General features: G+C 38.9%; 1 pseudogene; it reads right to left on the bottom strand.

Moving 5' to 3' along the window:
• Window positions 1–10621: 10621 nt before the first annotated feature.
• Window positions 10622–22419, bottom strand: part of LOC132048931 (DNA-directed RNA polymerase subunit beta'-like) — a 14012-nt pseudogene continuing 2214 nt past the window's right edge.

Genomic DNA, 22419 nt, shown 5'->3' with positions numbered 1-22419 from the left:
GGTTGAAGAGAAAGTGCTTCAACAATTGAAAGTTGGTGAGAAAGCGCATCAACAAATTGGAATGTTGTATAGAAAGTGCTCCAACGATTGTGAAGGTTGAAGAGAAAGAGTTTCAGCAATTAAAGGTTGGTGAGAAAGTGCATCAACAAATTAGAATGTTGGAGAGAAAGTACTCCAACGATTGAAGGTTGAAGAGAAAGTGCTTCAATAATTGAAGGTTGGTGAGAAAGAGCAGCAAAAATTGGAATATTGGAGAGAAAGTGCTTCAACGATTGTGAATGTTAAAGAGAAAGTGCTTCAACAATTGATGGGTTGAAAACAAGTGCCTCAGCAATTTGAAGATGGTGACAAGTGGATCAAGAATTAGATATACAATTTTGGATTATGGAGAATGTTGGAAATAATAATTCAAAATTGTAGGAAATCAAAATTGGTTAGGATTTGGTATTTTAATTCATGTGTAGTTAGAATTTATAGTCAAATTAGCATAGGAATAGATTTTCCTGTTTTGAGTTAAAGTAGGATCCTTACTATTATAAATAGGTGTGCTACTAGCTATTTTCATAATAAGAGAAAACAAGAGAGATTGTGAAAATTGTAGAGATTATTCAAAGATTAATAGAGTTTATCAAATAAAATATTTTCCTTCAAGTACAAAAATTTCGTATAAGGAAATGGGTTATGAATAAATTTTAATTCATATTACAAGACAGAGTTATGATTAGATGCTAGAGAATTCACAAATGCAAAATCAAAGCTGAGAGTCAAAACTATGAATTACCCCGTCCATTACAATTGATGTGATTCTTTTTCCTTTTTAGTTCATTTAAGAGAATTGTACATATATTTGAAAGTAAGTTAATTTAAACTTCTTATTTTACCCTTAATAAGAAGGTTTTTTTAGCCACACAAATGTTATAACATATCTAAGATCACAAATTTAAAATATATTTTAGAATCATATAAATGTTATGGCGTGTATAAAATCACTTTCAAAAGTCCTTTTTTTCTTCTTAAATTTCGTATCTTTAAACATATTTCTATAATTGAAAAGAGGGAGAAACACATTGTAAATCCTCTTTACCAATACCAAACAACTCTAATAATATGTAAATCACCATGTAAGGAATCAAAAATGGGATATGACTGTGATCGCCATCTGCAAAACACAACATTTAGCCTTTTCCTTTTACTTCATTCTGAAAAAATAAGAAGGGATTTTTAGTCTATATAGCTTCTTATTAAAATAATTGCCGGAAAATATATTATTCCTTCTAGATTAAAAAGATTATCCACTTAGCCTTTTTTTTTCTTGAGTCAAAAAGAGTGTCCACTTATTAAATCAAGAAAGAATTAACCTTATTTTTTCATATTTGACCCTATTAAGTGTTACGTGATCAAATCCCAATTTGACCCTATTAAGTGTTACGTGATCAAATCCCAATACTTACGTGATCAAATCCCAATACCTATTTAATTAGGGGCAGTTTAGTCAAAATATCTATTTTTGTCTAGGAGTTAGTATTTTCTTAAAGAGTGTGCAAATGGCTAAGTGGACATTCTTTTTTTATCTAGAGGGAGTATGTATATATATATATATATATAAGCAATGTATACCCCATCCGTTTCATTCATGTGAACCTATTTGACTGGGCACACAGTTTAAAAAAGAAAAGAAGATTTTTAAACTTGTGGTGTTAAATGAGTCACATATATTTTTTTGTGCTTATAAATCATTGCATAAAGGTAATTGCTTCCAAATATAGAAAGGAATCATTCTTTTTGGCACGGACTAATAAAGAAATATGTTCACATAAATTGAAACGGAAGGAGTATTTGTGTAGAGAATGTAATTATTTTTTGTGAGCAGCCAAATGTGTAACTTTCCCAAAAAAAAAATAATAATAAGGAACTCACCGAACACTTTCTGGGATAATTTTGAGTTTCTTTCTAACAACACCATTCATCAAGCTTGCAAGATCACCATTACTACCTGGAGTATACCTCGAAGATTGTAGGTATTTTGAATCTATCTTTATTGCAATTGCTCGTGTCAATTCAGAATTTGTTAATAATATTAGGTCCATTCCTGAATCCAATAAGAAATTATAGAAATCCTGCAATCAACCAAATATTAATTAGAAGCGGAACCAAGATTTAGATTTGATGAATTCAGCTTGTAAGATTCTTAGAGCGGAGTATCTCGTAGTTTTGAAACTATGACTTCATAACTTAATAAATGGGATAATGTAATGACCCGTTCGCTCGTTATGAAATTTTCCCCCTTTTACTTTGGGAAGACACCTTCTCGAGATTTATTATTATCACGTGTATCTTGGTTCGCAAGAACAAGTGGCGTGGTTCTTAGAAACTTTGAGACTCCTCGTGGAATTACACAGGTAAGGTTTGATCTTTAGACGGCCTTGGAAAATTGGTGGGAAATTCCAATTCTAGTTCAGGCAGCTCGCCTCTGCGCATGTTGGGCCACATCCGCGAGTCCACTTCTGTGTTTCTTCTTCTGCATCTGCGGAAATCTGACTGTATAAGTGTTCTCGCGTCTGCGGATAGCGTTCTTGCCTCTGCGAGGAAAGTTCTGCGTTAGCGGATATTGCTGGACAAACCTAGCATTTATTTCCCTATTTCAGGATTGGACCTCATTTTCCAAAATAATTTTCTAGAGCTGGTTTGGGGAGCATTTTTAGAGGTTCCAAGGCCATATGGAGAAGGTAAGATTTGTCCCCTATCTTATTTCTTCTCCTTTAGTCCCGTATCTCCCATTAGTTATTTCATGTTTTGAGTTGGGCTTTGGGGGAGACTTTTATGACTTGTGAAACCCTAGGTGGGTAAATGATTTTCTTAATCAAATCTTGGATGGTTTTGGAGGGTCTCATAGTTATTAGTTGGGTAAACCTTTTCCAACTTCTAAGCTTGATGTCTAATTGGGTTGTTTGGGGTTTTGCCCATCCTTGGGAATTTGGGGAAAATAAGGATGTCATTGATAATTAAGTTTTGGACTAATTAGAGCATGGGTAGTGTAGGTTTAAACTACAAGTTCCTAATTTTCCCTTGTGGGCTCGGGGTCATTTTCTTAAGAGTCGTGGGAGTCCTTCTAGGAGTGTGTAGTTTGAATGTTCATCGTACTAATGTAGAATACTTGTTTGATTAAGACTTTGCTCATTCAGACGTATACCCAAAAATGGAGAAGCTCAAGATGGCTGTTCGTGGCTCGTGTTAGGCAATCGAGGTAGGTTACGACTTACCTTCTTAGACTTTGGTTAGCGAATCGCATGTGTTATGTATTTATTGATGGGGAAAGCATGATAGGCCCTCGGGCATGGTTGTGGTGTTAAATCCACTAGGTTGGTATGATTTCTAATTATGTGGGCTTTGAGTCAAAAAAAAAATATTCGAGTTAGTTTTAAATTATGAACTAATGAACTAGCCCTTTTATTGGTTATTGGAACACTAACACTTACTAAAAAGATTTTCCCTTGGTCTATGAAAGGGAAGGATGAAAGCGAGTCAGCATGCTAATTCATCATCCGTAATTCAGCCTTTCCCGTAGGTTCTTTTGTCAAAGAATAAAGAATTGGAGGAGGGAAATCTTGATAGAATTTGAAAAAGCAAACGACAAGTTGAAGGCAATAAAATATGAAAAATTTATTTCTTTTTCATATTTCTAAGCTCTAAGCTAAGATTAAACAAAAGGATTTGCAAATAAAAGTGCTAATGCTACAACCAGTCCATAAGTTGTTAAAGCTTCCATAAAAGCTAGACTATGCAATAGCGTACCTCATATTTTTCCTTCGCCCTCGTCCGTCTCGCGATACCTCTACGCTTTGACCTGCAAGGTGAGTCCCTTGACCAACTCCAGTTCAATAAGCAAGACCTACTACTAATCCAAAAGAACAATAACGAAGCGGCATAAATCAGTGGATTCATGATAAATTCCTCGTACCAAAAAAAAAAAAAAGAAATGGTTAATGATACAATCAACCAATGAATTATGACTTAATTATAACATTGCTAGGACTCATCCAGTTGAAGTAACTAAGAACTTCGGATTGAAGTAATAAGATTATTGAATCATCAGAACTACTTCGATATATCTTTTTTACTTTTTAGCCACAGAGTCTTTGTGAAACCATACGACTTTCGTTCTTCCATTTCTTGTTCTTGGTTCGAAGTGTTAGTTGAATTATTTCTTTATTTCATCTATTTATTCATTCAATTCACAGTCACAAGGGGCCGAAAGGACTTCTAGTTTATTTCATCCTAGGTTGGGCAAGTTGCCAGGAGATGTCCCTGACCTAGGCAGGATTATCAGCCGCCGAGGACTCCTGTATCATCCGGTGGTCGAGGAGGGACTTCTGCAGGCAAAGGTCGGGCCGGTGCCGCGGTAATTCCCATAGTTCTAGAGGTAGGTCCCAACTAGCTAGAGGTGGTACTCAGAGTGCGAGAGGGGGATCCCAGATTGGACGTGGTGGAGCCCATTGTTACTCATTTCCTGGTAGGCCCGAGGCAGAGGCCTCAGATGCTCTGATCTCAGGTGCCATTTCTGTCCGTCATAGAGCTGGATTTGTGTTATTTGATCCTGGATCCACTTATTCGTATGTATCTGCATTTCATGTCGTTGGTTGGGATTTACCTTGTGATAGCATAGATATACCTGTTTATGTGTCTACTCCGGTCGAAGATTCTGTGATTGTTGATCGAGTCTACCGGTCTTGTTTGGTTACTTTTATGAGGTATGACACTTAGGTAGATTTGATGATTCTTGATATGGTGGACTTTGATATTATATTGGGTATGTCCTGGCTTTCTCCTTACTATGCGATCTTGGATTGTCCCACTAAGACAGTCACTTTAGCCGTGCTGGGCATTCCTAAGCTTGAGTGGAGAGGTACTCCTAGTCCCGCTCCAAAGAAGATCATTTCCTTCCTTCGGGCAAAGATGTTAGTAAGTAAGGGGTGTTTAGTGTATTTGGCGCATGTTCGTGATACGGCTGTTGCATCTCCACCCCTTGAGTCTATTCCTATTGTAAGCGAGTTCGCAGAGGTATTTCCGTCAGATTTGCCGGGTATGCCAACCGATCACGATATTGATGTGCACCCGGGCCCTTGCCCTATTTTCATCCCACCATATCGGATGGCACCTACCGAGTTGAGGGAGCTTAAGGAACAATTGCAGGATTTGTTGAGCAAGGGGTTCATTAGATCGAGCATCTCCCCTTGGGGTACTCCCGTGTTATTTGTGAAGAAGAAAGATGGGACTATGAGGAAGTGTATTGATTATCGCCAGTTGAACAGGGTCACCATTCGGAACAATTGCCCCATGCCTCGTATTGATGACCTGTTCGACCAGCTTTAGGGTGCTTCGGTATTTTCAAAGATCGATTTCCATTCTGGCTATCACCAGTTGAAAATCAGGGCAAAGGATATTCTGAAGACAGCATTTTGGACGAGATATCGCCACTATGAGTTTCTAGTGATGTCTTTTGGGCTTACCAATGCCCCGGCTGCATTCATGACTTTGATGAATGGCATCTTTAGGCCGTTCCTGGATTCTTTTATGATTGTGTTTATTGATGACAGCTTGGTGTATTCCAAAAGTAGAGTGGAGCATGAGAGCCATCTTCGTGTCATCCTTGGGTTGTTGAAGAAGCATAGCTTGTTTGCTAAAATTTCCAAGTGTGAGTTCTGGTTGGAGTCAGTAGCATTCTTGGGCCATGTGGTGTCCAACGAGGGGATTATGGTTGATCCATGAAAGATTGAGGCTGTGAGTAGTTGGGCGAGGCCCACTACAGTTACCGAGATTTGTAGTTTTGTGGGTTTTGCCAGTTATTACCGTCGCTTTGTAAAGGGTTTTTGTCGCCATTGTTTTGTTAATTGACTCAAAAGGATATTCCTTCCGTGGATGAATGATTGCGAGGAGACCTTTTAAAATCTCAAGCTTTTTTGACCACGTCCCGTATCCTAGCCTTACATGTGGAGGGCAAAGACTTCGTGCGTTTATTGTGATACTTCCCGTATGGGTTTGGGTGCGGTGTTGATGCAAGAGGGTAGGGTGATAGCTTATGCCTCCCATCAGTTAAAAGTTCACGAGAAGAATTACCCTATTAATGATTTGGAGTTGTTGGCCGTAGTCTTCGCCTTGAAGCTTTAGAGGCATTACTTGTATAGTGTCCATTGTGAGGTTTTTACTAATCACCGTAGCCTTTAACATGTGTTTACCTAGAGATATCTTAATTCCAGGCAGCGCTAATGGATGGAGCTCCTGAAGGACTATGACATCTCTATTTTGTATCACCCTGGTAAAGCCAATATGGTGGTCGATGCCTTGAGTCGCAAGGCAGTAAGTATGGGGAGCTTAGCTCGATGGGTTGTTTTCGAGCGCTCGTTGGCCATGGAGGTTCAGACTCTGGCCAACAGTTTTGTCCGTCTTGATATTTCAGCCCCGGGCAGGATTTTGGCTTGCATAGAGGTGAGGTCATCATTATTCGATAGGACCAAGGCTCATCAGTTTGAGGATGCTCAGTTGAGCAAGATATGAGATAGGGTTTCGAGGGGTGAGGCCAAGGAAGCCGTGATTGATTCTGAGGGCATACTGAGGATTAGAGAGCGTGTGTGCATTCCTCTTGTTAGTGATCTGATTCAGTTGATCTTATCTGAGGCCCATAGCTCTTGCTATTCGATTCATCCGGGAGTGACAAAGATGTACCGTGACCTGAGACAGCACTATTGGTGGCGCCGTACGAAGAGAGATATAGTTGATTTTGTGGCTAAGTATGAAAATTGTCAATAGATAAAGTATGAGCACCAGCGACCCGGTGGGGTGCTTCAGAGGATGCCCATTCCCGAGTGGAAGTGGGAGAGGATTACCATGAATTTTGTCACGAGTCTTTCGAAGACCTTTGGCAAGTTTGATTCTATTTAGGTGATAATGGATCGATTGACTAAGTCCGCTCACTTTGTTCCGGTTCAGGTCTCCTATACCTCGGATAAGTTAGCCAAGATGTATATTCGGGATATTGTGAGATTACATGGGATCCCTATTTCTGTTGTATCTAAACGGGGTGCTATCTTCACTTTTCGATTCTGGAGAGCATTTCATGAGGAGCTGGGTACCCGATTGGACTTTAGTACAGCTTTCCATGCCCAGACTGATGGCCAGTACGAGCGGACCATTCAGGTGCTCGAGGACATGTTGAAAGCATGTGTTATTGACTTTGGTGGTCATTAGGATCAACACTTTCCCTTGGTGGAGTTTGCATACAACAACAGTTATCATTTGAGTATTGGTATGGTGCCTTTTGAGGCTTTATATGGTAGGAGGTGTAGATCTCCGATTGGTTGGTTTAATGGGTTCAAGGCTCGACCCGGAAGCACGGATCTATTGAGAGAGTCCCTTGATAGAGTGACAGGAGTTATTCAGGCCAGACTCGTGGCAGCTCAAGGCCGGCAGAAGATGTATGCGGACCGAAAGGCTTGGGATTTGGAGTTTCCTATTGGTGATCAGGTTTTATTAAAGGTTTCACCCATGAAGGGTGTTATGAGGTTTGGTAAGAGGGGCAAGTTGAGCCCTAGATACATTGGCCAGTTTGAGATCGTGGCTTGTATCGGTGATGTAGCTTATGGGTTAGCATTGCCGCCAGGCTTGGTGGGAGTTCACCCGATTTTTCATGTTTTGATGTTGAAGAAATGCCATGCCGACGGTACCTACATTGTCCGTTGGAATTCTATATTGCTTGATGAGAATTTGACTTATGAGGAGGAGCCTATCACGATCTTGGATAGGCAAGTTCGGAAGCCGAGGTCCGCGGAGATTGCTTCTGTGAAGGTGCAGTGAAAACACCGCCCCGTGGAAGAGGCTACTTGGGAGACTGAGTCCGATATGCATAGCCGATATCCCTAGTTATTCGCTGATTCAGGTATTTCCCTACTTTCCTTCTTTTCTTTGCTTGAGGACGAGCAACGGTTCAATTGGTATCTGATGTAACGACCCATTTGGTCGTTGATTTGTGAAACTAATATTTGACAGGCTCTTTTAAGTGATTGTGAGGAGGCCGATGTCCGATGGTTATATTCGGGCATCGTTGTTTCATGGCCAATTCCGATTTTATCCCGGAATCTTTATTAGTGCACAGACTCTGCGGGTCCCCCAGGGTGGTGCTGGTGAGACTCCCCATGTGAACAATTAGCCAGGGTCCAATCTGTTTGTTGGGCAAAGATCCGGGATGGGTGGCACTTATACTTCACGAGTCACGCTGGGTTGTGCTACCGAGATGTCGATATTTTCATCCGGAGTACATGTGTACACCTCATTTGCATAGCACCACATCGCATTCATACCATTATTGCACTGCATTGCATTATTACTTGATCGAGTATGGTGATTGTTGGTACTGTGATGTTTTCATTGTGATAATTGGATTGTGTCGATTCTATTGTGGTGATCAAATTGGATCGGGTATACTCGGACTTATCATACTAGGGTTTAGATGCTTACATAGGTGATGACGGATTTCGGCTGCGGTTATATTGTCTCATGCTTGATTGTTTTATTTGCTTATCTGCTTTATTTTCTGAATTGTGTTAACTATGCTTAGTCGGCCGATGATGCCTACCCGTACTGTTGTTTGTACTGACCTGCACTTGCTGCATTCTTTTATGACTGCAGAGTATCAAGTCGGATCTACTTCTCTGACTCGTGGTTGATCGACTCTTCAGCTTCCACTTGAGTTTTCCAGGGTGAGCATGGTGTCCGCTGACCTCGAAGACTCTTCTATTACTTATGTCTTGCTTTCCATTCAGAGACATAGTTTGAGACTACTTATGTATTATTATTCAGACTTTAGCATTCGGATTTAGATGCTCTTGTATAACCAGACTAGATACTGGGGTGGATTTCATTTACTTCCGCACTTGTTAACATTCTATTATATTGTGAGACTTACGTTATTTTACTTTCTTCCGCTATTTTCTATTATTGTGAATGTTGATCTAAGGGTTCGCTTACCGAGGTAGAAAAGGTAGGTGCCCGCATGACCTAGGCTAAAATGTGTTGTGACATTCATTCTCGAGTTCTTTAATCGAGTCTAGTGGAATAATGAATTTATTTCTTCGCCTTTTTGACAATAAATCAGAATTCTGGTGGAGAATAGGCGAATATACGAGATTATACTGACCAGTACGGCCCTCCTGATAATATCCATAAATGACTTGTTTTTGGTAAAAGATGGACATTACTATATGTAAATTCGGGTGCATGGGATACATCAGTACTCCAATGCATTTCGCCCTCGGAGTCAGAATAAATATATTTTCTAACCCTCTCTTTAAAATGAAAAGTGGATGTTCCCTCGCGAATCTCAGCAATCACTTGTTCTGATTCCACATATTGATCATTTTGAACTAAAAGAAAACTTTTTGGTGGAATAGTCACGCTATGTATAATATCTTCGCTCTCAATAATTACAGACAAGTCTATATAACATAGAAAGGCAGGATGCCCGTGACGTGTACGTGTAGGATGAACCAAATCCCGTAGAATTTTATTTTTCCATTAGATGGGGCTCGCCCATGTTCTGCGCCCTTCGTGAATACTCCTCCGGTATGAAAAGTTCTTAATGTTAATTGAGTACCCGGTTCTCCAATCGATTGGCCTACAATAATACCTACAGCTTCCCCCAATCCAACCAGGTCGCCATGAGTAGGACTCCGGCCATAACATAATCGACAAATCCAAGATGTACTCCTACAGGTAAAGGCAGTTCGAATAGAGATTGGTTGTGCCCAAAAGGTTATGAATTGATTTACAAGTCCAATGCCAATGTCTTGATTTCGGGTGGCAATACATCGCGGACCCATGTATATATCATCTGCTAATACACGACCAATTAATGTTTGGCTAAAAATCCTTTCCGGTACATCCCATTCCGAGGACTCACAAAAATACCTCGGGTGGTACCACAATCCGTTCGATGTACAACAATTGTTGAACTACTTCAACAAGTCTGCGAGCGAGATATCCAGCGTCTAATGTTCGTACAACAGTATCCACAACTCCTTTACGGGCTCGTAGCAAGAAATGATGTATTCTGTTAAAGAGAGTCCTTCACGCAAATTGCTTTGAATAGGTAAATCAATCATTTGTCCTTGAGGATCCAACATTAATCCTCTCATACCTACTAATTGATGTACCTGAGATGCATTTCCTCTAGCTCCCGAGAAAGACATTATATGAACTGGATTAAAAGGGTCATAAATCCTAAACTACTAAGTGTACATTCCCATAATGATGGTGTTTTTCCAAAATCAAACTTTGTTGTTCAACATCTTGAACTAGCCATCCCTTAAAAGGTATTGTTAAAAGATCATCAATTCCTAATGAAATGGATGTAGCAAAGAGCTTGTTGGAACCCCATAGTTTTTACTTAATCCAGGATATGTGATGTATATGCCTTTCCAAAGTGCTCTATTAATCTACCAATAAGTCGTTTCATGACAGTTCAGTCTATCACTTTATTGTGAAAGACCAGATTAGCCCATTCTGCCATAAGTACCTCCATATTCCGCTAAGTAGGATTTGACAATAGGTTTGAGTCGGTGATTGTAAAACTTCCTTTTATCGATCTTGATTCGCCTATAAATTCTGGAACTATGGACCTAGCTGAATCGGAGAACCCCGAAGTCCCACGGGTATTATAGAATTACGTTAGGTACCATATGAATAGGCCCGAGAAAACCCCTGTATAGCTTCTTCGATTTCTCGATAAAGAGCAATATGACCAACAGTGGTTCGAATGTATATGAAAAGGATTTGTTTTTTTGGACTTCTTACTATTAGATAGTGTCCATAAATCTTATTAAAAGTACCTAAAGATTCAAAGTGAACATCGATGGGAGTTTCTCTTGATGCAATAACGCGTTGATCTAGTTGCCACCGGAGCCACAAAGGATTAGCTAAATTTATTCGTTTCTGCCGATAGCTCCAATTGCAACATAGGAATTCGAAGAAAAAAAAAGGTTCTTTCGTATGCTTACAGTAACTATGGTCACTTCTTTTTTGATTTTGATAGTTTCAGGAATTACATGGATTATATCTATTTACACAAATACCTCGATGAATTCCGCTCGTTAATACATAGAGTCCAATAAGCATATCTTGCGCTGGTAGAGAAATGGGATCCCTAATAGCCGGAGACAAAAGATTCATATGAGAAAACATAAGTAAACGGGCCTCTACTTGAGCCTTCAAGGATAAAGGTACATGAACAGCCATTTGAACTCCATCAAAATCGACATTGAATCCCTTGCAAACTAATCGATGTAAACAAATAGTGCGCCCCTCTACTAAAATGGGTTGGAATGCCTGTATGCCTAATCTATGCAGAGTGGGTCCTCAATTTTGCAATGCAGGATGTCCCTGCATAACTTCTTGAAGGATTTCCCCTACAATAGGCTCTTTTTTGCGAATTTTACTCTTAGCAACTCCTATGTTTGAACCAAGATGTTGTCTAATTAGACCACGAATTACAAATGTCTGGAAAAGTTCTATTGCTATTTCACGAGGCTATCACACCCCAAACTAAGGTTTGGACGTAACACAGCACTCGGTGCCTTACTGCATGTGACCGAGCGAACCACATGGCTTGCTGAATCATCATGAGGCATAACATGAGCGGAATACGACATAAACATGATGAGCCTTAATAAACATGAGATTTCAAAATATCAAATAAAATACTTGTTTAAAAATATGAATATGAATTGTCATAGATAATGAGCCAAAGATGGCTATATGACTCTGAGCATTTGACATAACATAACTGTCTAGTCTATAAAACCTCTAACATGAGTCTGAACTACTAAACATACTTATTGGGACAAGGCCCCCAGCATACCTTAAATACATAACTATCATAAAAGTAAATAATAACTAAACCCTGAAGAAGATGGGGCTTACCAAAGCTGATAAATGGATGATCCTATAGAGTAGATCAGTCGTCCTGTAAGTCCGTACCTGCATCGTGAAATGCAGGCCCCGGGCAATAGAAAAGGGACGTCAGCACATTGAATGTACTAGTATGTAAAGCAACTGAATGAAATAACATGATAACAAGTGAAACTGAAACTGAAACCTAGTCATCAGCCTGAATATATATATATATATATATATATATATATATATATATACACACACACATATATAGACACATAACATGAGTAAAAACATTTTAAGTTGGGAGAGCATAAATATAACTGAAAACATGAAATCTGGTACATGCGCCCTACCAGGAAAGCCTCTCATACCTTGCCAGGGTATAAGATGAAATATAACATAAAGGATCCAATCAATATTAAGGAATCGTCCTAAACATGGACGAAGCGATCCTTATCCTATGGTGGCTATGTAGTTTCAAGCTGCTTGAAGCCTTCTCGGTAATTAGTGCAACTCCCAAAAACATGAGAATGATATAGTTGGCTAATAAGCACATGAATTTCATGAAAGCATAAGTTGTATTTCGCATGAATATATCTTGTATCATGGCATGAAAATAATTATATAATGTAATTGCCTGAAAACTTGTAGACATGTAGAATATTCATGAAATAAGCATTTTTTTTGTTTAAAAAACATGCATGTAAAAACCCATTGAATGCAAAGGATGGGTTTTTCATGGATTGAAGACAGATTCTGAATAACCATAATGGAATATCAAGAACACAATAATGAATTATTTATACATATACTTAGGGTTATCATGAACATATCTAGAACCCTATTTTTCGTATAATCTCATACTTTCATGAAAGAACATGGCGTGGGAAAGAACAAAGATGTTTCCACACGTGGATAGAAGTCCTTCATATCTCAATCGCTCCAAAAACTTGAGAAAAGTCTGAATCTTGAAGAAGATTTCCAAAAGCTTTGAATTTGAAACCTTAAGAAGAGTTTTCACCATTTTTCGTAGCTACTATTCATCGCTCAAACCACACTGCTCCAGACCTCCAAATCCGATCTCCACCATTCATATTTTAGAGCTATATGTTGTGATCACTTAGTTAAAATTTGGGCTCGATCCAGTAGTTAAATTATCGGGAAAGGCCAATCAAATATGAATGGTTAGAGTAAAAGTTTACATAAAATACTAGGGTTTTCTTTAACTCTTTACAACTCTTGATTTTATAGGGTAACGAGATGGTTGGATATATTCTAGTGCTTAGAAGCGATGAAATCTTGTGGAATACAAAGGTTCTGGATTAAAATATTTACCTTGTAGGAAACCTCAGGAAACTAGATTTCCAAACCAAACTCTTGAAGGTTTCTTGATTTTTCTTGATTGCAAGAATGAGTTTCTTGCGGTTCTTGAAAGATTGAAGTGCCTAGGTTCTTTAGAGATGGAGGTGGAGAGATAAAGAATAGTCTCTTAGGGTTTAGAATATTGTTATGGACGTTTTTAATTCCTTAAATAATAAAATAAGGAGTCCCAATTTGAGTAGGAAAAGGGTCAAAACGTAACCCAAAATCTAAAAATTATGCTCTGACCAACATTAGTAAAATAGACATAAAGCTTAGCACAGAGCTCCATTTGAGCTCCACAAGATACCGTTAGGAAGATATTTTAAAGGGCTACAACTTTTATGTTTTAAGTTTTCTCGAATTCTTAACAAATCAAGGGGTTACCAATTCCCGAAGTAGGCCTATCGACCATTTTCGCAAAAACGCACAAACTTTCAAATTCACCGCTAAACTCCACTGATACTAGTCTAATCTTAGTTCTAAGATACGGGATGTATTAGACTTGATTAGTTTTCAAGAAAACTTTCTACATCTCCCATCTTGTTTCCATTATATTATCATCTTACGAGTCAAATCTTAGCTCGAAGGTACGAGGTGTTACAATATTTCCCCCCTTGGGATCATTCGTCCTCGAATGATGGATCATGATTGGAATTTAGGTTGGACATGGCATGAATACATGGACGTTATGAAACATGTCATGAAACATAAGAGCTCGACATGATTACGTGGGAACATGGTCATGGATCATGAGAACTGAATACGTGAGTACATAGAAACATGTACATGGGAACTTAAAACTGAGTAGTACCTACATGAACGAGAATTGTGAAACATTTGTGCTCGATTTATGAATAGTGGTTAAGAATTACTCTTAACTCTGGAATTTACAAAAATTATAGCAGGACTTCCTTCGTAATTTGAACTCTTATGACATTTCTCAAATGCCTGCCAGCTAACTAAAGTACCAACACAAACCTCACAGGGTATCTTAATACGCATGATGCGATATAACCTGATTACTGAATCTTGAATACGGCTAACATGAACTCGAAATTTGGTTTGAACATATAGATGTTGGCTGAATGATTACATGATTACTATACATGGGGTTTGGAAGAGAATTCGTAGGCACGAATGACATGAGTATTGGAAAATAGGCACGAACATGACATGATTACCTGGGCGTGAGGAGCATGACGTGGGACATAAATACATAAAGACTGGATGGCATGAATACATGAGTGCTAAACTGTCATGAGATACGAATACGTGTAAACATGGATATCATAACGTGGGATCTGAATGTCGAAACTATGATTGTTACAATATGAGGGTTGAATACTGAGCGCGGGTAAGATTTGAACACTTAGAGACTTGATCATAGATGTTCGTATGTCACCACGGTAGACATATGAGATAAAAGTACGACTTAGGCCTTGAATGAAATTGCAAGTTGGTGCAAATAAATCTGACATGAGTCATAGAATAGAAATAGGATCCCAACATATAGTGTGAAACTCAAGCATGGCATATCATGAGTACGTCAAATCTGAGTAGAGTACTCCCAAAAATAACCACCATGGGGTGCAGGAAAGGAACTCTTGTTCGCTCTGAAACTTAGATGTGAATACCTTAGATTATCTTACTTTTCGTTCATCAATCCCCTTATCGTGAGCTGATCATAAAGGATCATAGAGGAAAGGAATTCGTAGGTACAAATTATGTGAAGTGCTTCATTTTAGAGTATAGGAGGGACATGGGTACATTGAACATAAAGGACGTAACTTGAAGCACGCGTACATGGAAACATGATTAATATGACATGAAATGTAATTACGTGTTACACCTCGCATTTTGCACTTTCGGATATTTCGAGACAATGGCAGAAAGTTTAGGGCAAGGTCATTTTTCGGTTTCGTTGTAATGCGTAAGTCGTTGAAAAATATTATTAGTGTGGAAATGTTGAGAAAGACGAGGGCAAAAAGGGAAATTTGCAAAAGGGCATTATGGTAATTTTGTGGAAAGGCTAGGGGCAAAATGGTCATTTTACAATGCCCTAGAAAAGACTTGCAAAAGGCCATGTGGCCGAAATAAAAGGAGGAAAGAAAAGAATTAAGTCATCTTTTGGAAAAATGAAGAAAATTTAGAAAAAAAAAAAAGAAAGAAAGGAAAATTCTAGAGAGGGGCATGTGCCCCTCACATGACTCTTGAACTATATATATATATATATGTGTGTGTGGACATAACTTTGAAGAGTGGGAGAGAAAGAAAGAAGACAAGAAAGAAAAGAAAGAAAATTGAGAGAGGGGCTCAAGCATATGTAGGGGCGGCCGAACCGCCCCTATGTTGTGAATATGGAAAATTTTTCTCTTCATGTTTTTATACCAATTGGGAGATCCTTACGACATGGAGTAGTCGTTGGGAGAAGAAAATCATCCGTTTGCATGATTTGGAGCCTAGCCGAGGAAGTGGAGTTGAAAGAAGGAGGGTAAGAACTAATCTTCCTTTATGTTCTATAAATGTTTGGTATGTATTGTTGTATGGAAAAAAATGAATGAAATACATGGAATAACCTATGTTGAAGTATGGCCGTGTGTGTGTATGTGTTGGCCGTGTGTGTGTTGTTGTGTATGAGGGGAGAGTTAAGTGAAATTAGCGTGTTTATTTGTTGTCGTAATGTGTAGAAACAAATGAAATTCATGGAGCAATGCATGTTGTAGTTGAGCCGTGTGTATGGGCTGTTTTGAGTGGAAGGATGAACAAATTTTACTTGGTATTATGATTGTTGTGGTTGTAGATGATTCATGCACGTTGTAGAATGTGGAATTGGAAGAAATTCATGAAATATGGATTTATTGGTGTTGGCCGTATGGTCCCCCTTTTATGTGTAGTTGGAAATAAATAAATTATCATTGATATTTTGGTTGTCGTCGTTGTGAGTTTCATGATGGAAAATGAAGTTTTAATAATCCAAGCTAAAACTATAATCGTATGGGTTGAATTGGAAGGAAGTGTAGTCTTGATATGGTTTCTTGAAATTATGAAATGAAGTTGTAAATGTATGTATCGTGACGTAATGTGTGAATTTTGAAGAAAGAATGTGCATGGTGTTGTTCTCGGTTCGAAGGCGATTCGGGTAAGTTGGGGTGTTGGTTGGGTTGCTTGAACTATTGTAAATTATTTGAAGGGTTGTGAGTATTGTGTTGAATGGTTTCGGATTGGTAATTGAATGTATGAACATTGATGTTAGTTTGAATGTAAGTAGTTGACTTGAATATAATCTATGTTGTTGAATTGTGTAGGAGCGCTTAATATTAGAATGTTGTTGGCGTTGCTATTGATATTGTGGCCGGGTCAAATTCCCGGATTTGTTGTTGTTGTTGATTCGGAGCCGAGCCATATTCTCGGGTTGGTACATTTACGGGAGAGATCTTTAACGCCGAAATTTCGGCGAATATAAGTGAACGTGTTTGAAGGGTTAAGGAAAGTATGTGACAACAAATCTAATGAATGGGTGAACCCTCCCGAATGTAGATTAACAAGTTGGACGAACGAGCGTAGAATCGGTTGGTCGCGACACAGGTATGTGAGGCTTACTTTTCTTTTATGGCATGTCCTAGAGCCAATAGGTTATGATATAATATGTGTTCGAGGTAACTCCGCTCTTGACTTCTGAGTCTGTCTATGATCCTGATTTATGTTATATATATACAAGCGTGTCATATATTTAAGCTTTAGTATGTTTGATAGATGAGTAAGTATGAAAAGGTCTTGTACCGTAAGGAGTTCTGAGAAGTACGAACGCACATAACTTCTGTATGTTATCTTGGTTTTGTGCAAAGTGGGCCCACAATCCTCGATACCTCCCTTATGTACGTCTGTATGGTAACTGGGTATGTTTATCACTTCTGTCCTCCGAAAGCTCCGTAAGTTAAATGTTCCTGATGTCTGTGTATGATCCGGATTTGCGTCGGAATGTCCGCTCTGATATAATATGCTTCGACCACCCGAGGTGATACGCCCTGGCGTTTTGATGTGATAATCCCAACGTTTGGTAGAGACTGATCAGAAACTTGCTTTTGAACCTCAGATATTGGTAAGTGTATCTGTCTGTCGAGTCTGGATTTGTATGCATATGTTTCTGCACTACTCTGCTCGTGCAAGGCTCAATGTATCTTTCACTGCGTCCCGGGCAGTTTCGATATGTTATCGTGCGCATTACGCCGCACCGTCCGTTATGTCCGCCACCGCGTCCCGGCCGGTTCGTTATCGTGCACTTCTTCAGCATTGTTCACCGCGTCCCTCATAGGCGGGCCGGCTCGTTTTTATGATATGATATTATGATTTGATGTATGGGGTGGTGTCCGGATGGCATTTGATTTGTCTGTTCACCGCGTCCCGTACTGTAAAATGCCGGGTTGCGAGCACGCGCCCCTCGGAGGGGCCGGTTCGATATACGTGTACGCCACGGCGTTCGATTACATACACATCCGATGTATGATTCGACCCCCCGCGCCCCGCGTCCCCAAAGCAAGGCCGGATCCGTTATCCGCATGTGGATATGATGTGTTTCAATACTCGTATGTTCTCGTTCGTATATGAATCCGATTTGCACGTGTTCTGTACATCCGTACGGTCCGTATCGGTACGTATGATACGTCTCTCGTACTTCGTACGTTTCAGAGGATTCGCGTCTCGACGTTACGCTCACTTTCGTATCCCGACCGATCCCCGGTTCTCGTTTATATACCGTACGTCCCGTTACATTTACAATCCGTCCGATATACTCCGTACGTTTATCCGATTACTGTCCGTTCGTACGTCCGCATGCTTCGCACTCCGATTCTTCGTCTACGATTTTGTCCGTTATGCTATGTACTTACAGATACAACTAAGGTCTTGTCTGCTACAGTCTGTATTGCTGAGTCTGATTATGGTTCTGTCAGTCCTATTTCGGTACTCTAATTTTGGTTATGTTATGTTTATAGTTTTTCTGGCTTTACATACTCAGTACATTTTCCGTACTGACCCCCGTCTTCGGGGGCTGCGTTTCATGCCGCGCAGTACACGATGAGTTGAAGATGTCCCAAAGATGATTGGCGAGCTCCAATTCCTTCTGGAGCACTGCTGAGTCGTAGTATGTACGTTATGTCTTCCGGATGGTCCTAGAGACTTTGCGGCAGAAAGGCGTGGGTATAGAATGTCCGTTGTGTGGGCGGCTTCATCAGCCGACGTGTTGTACAGTGTTATGTATATATTTTGTCAGATTACAGATTTTATTAGTTTGGTATGTATTATATTTTGGTATGATTTGAAAAAAAAAAAAAACTTACGTGTGTGATGAAGGTCTGCGGGTTCGCTCGGCCTTAAACCAAGGTCGAGTGCCCATCACGTCCCTCGGAAATTGGGGCGTGACATTACGTGAATAGCATGACATGGGGAATAGGGACATAAGCAACATGTCATTTACATGAACACTTCGTTCGTCAAAGACCTAAGACATGGGTGGAAAGTCACCTTGATCATAAACAGTACATATGTACTTAGTGAAAGAAAGGGAATCCCTTGTGACAAGTTACGAGTTGGTTTAAAACATTAGCCAGAGGATCATAAGCACAAAACATATAAAATGTGAGTCGGACATCCATCTTGACTTACTCTCATCATTGCCTACCAATATCATTATTATGCTATTTTTAAAAGTGGATGCTCGAATAAATCTATCGTGGGCACGAGTACGTGAAAACATAGGTAGTATACCATTGGAGTCGAAATAAGACATTTACCTAAGGAATTCTCCTCTTGTCCAAGGAATAGGTGTGCATTCCATAAGCTTCGTAGTCTTTAAACTCTTATATTACCTTCCCTTCAACCATTATCAAAGTCACCATCATAATTGGAAAGTACTTAGAAGCTAGAACATGGACATGGGTATAAAAGCACAATAGATACGTGGGGCATGAATGAGGTTTTTAACTTTAGACATGAGTACAACCTGATGTGCGAAACATGAAAGGACATTTCCTTTGGGTAGCTTACTATCTTATGGAGTCTTAATTCTTGTATCTTAAACGTGGAGTGTAAAGCTCTAACATGGGAATGATATAGGTAAGAAAGGCACGAGTAGAGTACGTCTAGGCATTAGTACCACATAGTGCATGAATTACTCTGGAATTGGAACCGTTACGCCCTTAAACCCGCTATTCGATCTAAAACTTTATCTCATAACATATTTATCTAGTACTTGACCTCAACGGGCATGACAAAAATCGCATTCTATGCACCTTATCTTGGCTAAATGAAACTGTGATCCTCTGACATAATCTCCTTAATAACTATCAACTTACGAAACATATAATCTATATCAAAGACCTTATCACACGATCTCCCCCTTAGTTCAAAAGATGACGTTTAAAGCATATGGATCTCTTAAGTTAGTGTAAGTGGTCATCTAATCATTCCGCTGATTTTCTCTAAATTTTATTCTATCTCTAAGACTATCCCATAAAACTTGTCTTTTTATCTCCTTACCTACTTCCTCTATTACCCATCAAAATAATATTCTTGTGGAAACTTACTAACACCATTCCCTCTAATTCAGACTAAGCCACATAAACAAGTTAGAATTAATACGAGAGACTCAACATCATCTGATCATATCTTACGGTCAAAAGTTTCCTTCTTTTAGTTACGTACACAGTCATACTAAAGTAGGTCTACATCCTCCAAGGAAAATTTAAAATACCCTACACTGAACTTACTTACTATTCTCCGTTAAACACCTATTAGCATAATGTTCTCTGATTCTTTCCCGAACGATAAAGTGAAACGTAGATTATTTCTAACTTCCCTCATCATGTGACCTTATTCTGTAGCCGTATACTAGATATTATGTCCTATAGACATGGATCACACTTAGGGATCTTTCGTCAGTCTCAAATGATAGGTTGGAATACTTAAACTCAAACTTTCTATGCACTTTAAAATCATATCATACTAGACATATCTAAGGGTAAACACTCAATCACCTAACCTTAGAGGGAACCGTCACATCTCATCATCTTATAGTAGTATCTACTCCTTGTAGTAACTTACTAACGTCCTACTCTCTAGGTCTGATCTGAATAAGTTTAAATAATTTAAAACTATCCCAATAAATTCAATATCGTTTGCTCATGGTTTTCTTATCGTACTCAGTCCCTTCTTAGTCATGTGCATAGTTCATATGACAAAAATATATATATATATATATCCTTGAAAAAGTCGAGACTTTCTAGTATTACAGGTGGTTTGCTCTTAGGTTATTTCTTGCTCAAAACTACCGTAACATGTTACCTTGTAGGGTCTTTAATCTGAACTATCATCCTTATATTATAGCTCCATGGTTAAAAATCCAAATAAACTTATTCTGTAAGGTATATAACCTACGTGTAATATCATACCGAAATTTATCTTTAAAATGGTACTATCACCTAATAAACACACCATGCACCATTTGGCAAGTCTTAGGTCTCGAATTTTTCTTCTCGCCGCTTGCACAGTTGATACGTTTGGAATTCGATAGAAAGAGGATGTTACTTATTGCTCTAAGCTTCATGGCATGAGTTAGAATAATTCCTGATGACTCCATTCGAAAGCAACACATCGATAATGATTAGCTTTACATCTTCCTCATCCATTGAGACGAGGCGTATTCGGTAGAATAGGAAACAACACACGAGTTCAAGTGATTTCTTAGAACATAGCTCTATTGCATGATCTAGTGTTGAAAGAAGTGAGACAATCCTAAATGTCTTGGGGATCAACTGTTTATATGTGTGGCGCGCACACATATATAAAAGTGACCACACTGGACACAGTTTCATAGACTCCCTAAGACACTTGAACCTAGTGCTCTGATACCAAGCTTTGTCACTCCCCGAACTATGACCTGGATGTAACACGACACTCGATGCCTTAATGCATGTGACCGAGCGAACCACATGGCTTGCTGAATCATCATGAGGTATAACATGAGCGGAATACGACATAAACATGATAAGCCTTAATAAACATGAGATTTCAAAATATCAAATAAAATAATTGCTTAAAAATATGAATATGGATTGTCATAGATAATGAGCCAAAGATGGTTATACGACTCTGAGCATCTGACATAACATAACTGTCTAGTCTATGAAACCTCTAACATGAGTCTGAACTACTAAACTTACTTACTGGGACAAGGCCCCCAGCATACCTTAAATGCATAACTATCCTAAAAGTAAATAATGACTAAACCCCGAAGAAGATGGGGCTCACAAAAAGTTGATACGTGGATGATCCTATAGAGTAGATCTGTCGTCCTGTAAGTCCCTACCTGCATGGTGAAATAACATGGGACATGAAATAACATGATAACAAGTGAAATTGAAAATGAAACCTAGTTATATATATATATATATATATATATATAACATGAATACAAATATTTTAAGTAGGGAGAGCATAAATATGACCGATAACATGAAATCTGGTACATGCGCCCTACCAGGAAAGCCTCTCATACCTTCCCAGGGTATAAGATGAAATAGAACATGAAAGAATCCAATCAATATTAAGGAATCGTCCTAAACATGGGCCGAGCGATCCTTATCCTACGGTGGCTACGTAGTTTCAGGCTGCTTGAAGCCTTCTCGGTAATTAGTGCAACTCCCAAAAACATGAGCATGATATAGTTGGCTAATAAGCCTGTGAATTTCATGAAAGCATGAATTGTATTTAGCATGAATATATCTTGTAACATGGCATGAAAATAATTATATTATGTAATTGCATGAAAACTTGTAGACATGTAGAATATTCATGAAATAGGTTTTTTTTTTTATTATTTAAAAACTTGCATGTAAGAACCCATGGAAGGCAAAGGATGGGTTTTTCATGTATTACGGGCAGATTCTCAATAACCATAATGGAATATCAAGAACACAATAATGAATTATTTATACAAACATGGTATATCATGATACATATACTTAGGGTTATCATGAACATATCTAGAACCCTAGTTTTCGTATAATCTCATACTTTCATGGAAGAACGTGGCATGCAGAAGAACAAAGATGTTCCCAC

The sequence above is a fragment of the Lycium ferocissimum genome, chromosome 3 (genome assembly GCF_029784015.1).
Source record: "Lycium ferocissimum isolate CSIRO_LF1 chromosome 3, AGI_CSIRO_Lferr_CH_V1, whole genome shotgun sequence".
In the NCBI taxonomy this organism is placed as follows: domain Eukaryota; kingdom Viridiplantae; phylum Streptophyta; class Magnoliopsida; order Solanales; family Solanaceae; genus Lycium; species Lycium ferocissimum.
This window is presented reverse-complemented; position numbering and strand designations above follow the sequence as displayed.